Below are 2734 nucleotides of genomic sequence, written 5' to 3'. Positions count from 1 at the left end.
AAAACATTATACTAACAACTTAAAAGCATGATTTTTTTTTGTTGAATTTTGGCCGTTCAAATTCATTCTATTATGTATCATATTTAAATAATTAATGCAAATAATACTTTAAGGGGGGACCCATAGGGGTTTCGAGATGGGACTGACCACTATCTCCCTAACTCTTTATTTGTACAAAATAGAAATCTCATCTTTACAAGGCACAAACCATGCCTCTGTCCACCATCGGTGCTTCTCCATTTGTTCATAATTTGCATCGAACCACCACCATCATCGTTACCTCATCTTCCATCATCCATCAGTTATGGTTCCTGGTGCTGCCAACGAATTGACGACCACCACTTTCTCCTTTCCCAACTTCAGTAATGTGCTCCAAATTTTGAAGCCTTACTTATCTCAATTGAAGATTTGATCAGGTAATCAATTCCTTTACTCGTTATATGAAATGGTTCGATAAACGCTGTATGAATGATTCAATTTTAGCGTTACTTTGTCTTAGTTATGATATCTAGAATTAAAACTAAAAAGAAACCTGGTTCATTTTAGTTTCATACATTTAGTTGATATGTAATACCTATTCTAAACATGTATGATTTATAATTAATTTGTGATTGCTAGTATCTAAAGGTGTAATTACCTTCTTGTTTCCTTTTACACAAAATAAAAAAGCCTTCCATGAACTCATCATTGTTATCATTTTGACTAGATTGTACCACAACTTTATAAAATGATGGTAAGTATTGTCTTTTGGTGGTTTTACACAAATGATGGTAAGGATTGTCTTTTAAATAAAAACATACTACATATTGGGCAATTCGAGAAGGATACTTCAGATAAACTCAAATGAGCAAGAAAAACATATTATAGAGTGAATGTTAGTGTAAGTGACACCTTGACTCTTCTTAATGTATTTGTATTATAGCTCTTCATATAGCCTGTGAGGCTATGATATATGAGGTTTGAGTTGGAGGGTTTGTTAATTTTTATAAATCCCTCCCCATGTTTCCTGGCGGTGGAATAATCATGTTTTGTGTAGGTCTAGTAATAAGATTAATGATGCTAAGCTTGTAAAAGATTTTCATGCAACTTTTTAGGAATTTCAGACGCTACAATGGTTTCAACTAAAAGAAATACAACTTACACACCTTTTGTTCCTCAATAATCTCTTTCTTCTCGGTAAGTTTCAACTAAATGCATACCAAATTGTAAAAAAAATCTTTGTGTTTGTAGAATTCTAAATGTAGATATCTAGTTCATTAATTATTTTACTTTTACTTCAGTGCTCCACCCACTAAAATGGATGTAAGTTCAGACAAAACTCAAGAACAATGTGCTCTTGTTGTGGACTCCAAAATGTAAGTTCTTTACTTCATATATTTATCTTTATATCTTATAAAATAGACCATTTCAAATCAATATGGTTCAAGATAATCATTTTTCTTACACCATATTGATTTGAAACTCCAACAACTTTTTAACTTTCAACTAATTAATCACTAACACTAAAAAGTTTTCAACTAATTAGTTACTACAACTCAAATATTTTCTCATTTATGGTACTTAATTGTCCTTATTATATACAATCCATATGTAGATCATATTTCTAGACTTTGTAGAGTAATGTGGAGAGCAAGATGACTATGAATATACAAACCTTCATTTAGGGATGCATATTTTTGTGTAAAATGAGAAAGAGGTAATCATGGTATTCAAAGATGTTAATTTGTATAAGCTAACATATTTGTTGATATATTTTCTTATTGTTAATATGGTCTTCTTTTATGAAATTTTAAGTTCAATGAATGTAATATATGTTGGTCCAAAAATTTTATAGTCGATATTTTTATTTGTAACGATTTTGTTGTCTATAATTCCTTCATGAGTTTGTACAAGCTATTGTTAATTTTATATATTAGAAATTGTTAGCCTTATTTACGAATTGTAGTTGTTAATTAACTAACAAATCCAAATACCAAGGAATAATTGCTAATGATCGGTTTAATATTTTTTATTATATAATGTGATAAATAAATAGATATTGATATGGTAGTATATTTATATGCAAAAGAATAATATTACGTTGTAGTTTTTGTATATTAAAACATTCATTTATTTTTATATGAAGACAATCACCATTGATACAAAGAATAAAGCAGAATGAAAATTATGGAAGATAAAATACAAAAACCAAAATAGGTCAAAATACCAAAACGACAGATTTGAAACTTGCTACACGGCAAGCTAAAAAAAGAGTTAGCGAACCACCGAGATAATTTTTTCGATTTGTTTCATAAAAACAAAGTTTTTGGAAAAATTTCAGTTATATTAGTTATTATAAAAAAACAATTATGATGTATAATATTATAAAACAAGAAGTTTAAGATAAGTTTGGATTATATTGTATACTAAAAAAAACAGATAAATTAATTTTTTTTATTGTTTCCTAAATTAGGTCTACATCTGTGTAATATAACTTTTAATTCGTCAATTATGATTATATATAGTGACCAAAAAACATGGTTAAAAAAGTAAATTCGAACATATTCTAAAATTTTAAAAGTTTCACAATGACTATTTTAACTATATGATTACAAACTTGTGCAACGCGCGGTATTCCGTCTAATATCTATCTATATCTATATCTATCTATATCTATATCATATTATACTTATAAAGGATACATTTTTCCTATCACCTCGTGCAATTGAAACCACCACACAAATTTTCAAGCACC

The 2734-nt window shown here is 28.3% G+C and overlaps 1 long non-coding RNA gene across 1 annotated transcript; it reads left to right on the top strand.

Moving 5' to 3' along the window:
* Positions 1-208: 208 nt before the first annotated feature.
* Positions 209-1815, top strand: LOC145120931 (uncharacterized). The gene is made up of 4 exons (XR_013714422.1): positions 209-416; positions 1095-1176; positions 1281-1355; positions 1595-1815. It is a non-coding gene; the product is annotated as an uncharacterized LOC145120931 (long non-coding RNA).
* The last annotated feature ends 919 nt before the right edge of the window (positions 1816-2734 follow it).

The sequence above is a fragment of the Lactuca virosa genome, chromosome 6, assembly GCF_052849685.1.
Source record: "Lactuca virosa cultivar CGN04683 chromosome 6, Lactuca_virosa_CGN04683_v6, whole genome shotgun sequence".
NCBI lineage: Eukaryota > Viridiplantae > Streptophyta > Magnoliopsida > Asterales > Asteraceae > Lactuca > Lactuca virosa.
The sequence above is the reverse complement of the archived record's forward strand: the minus strand, read 5'-3'. Positions and strand labels throughout refer to the sequence as shown.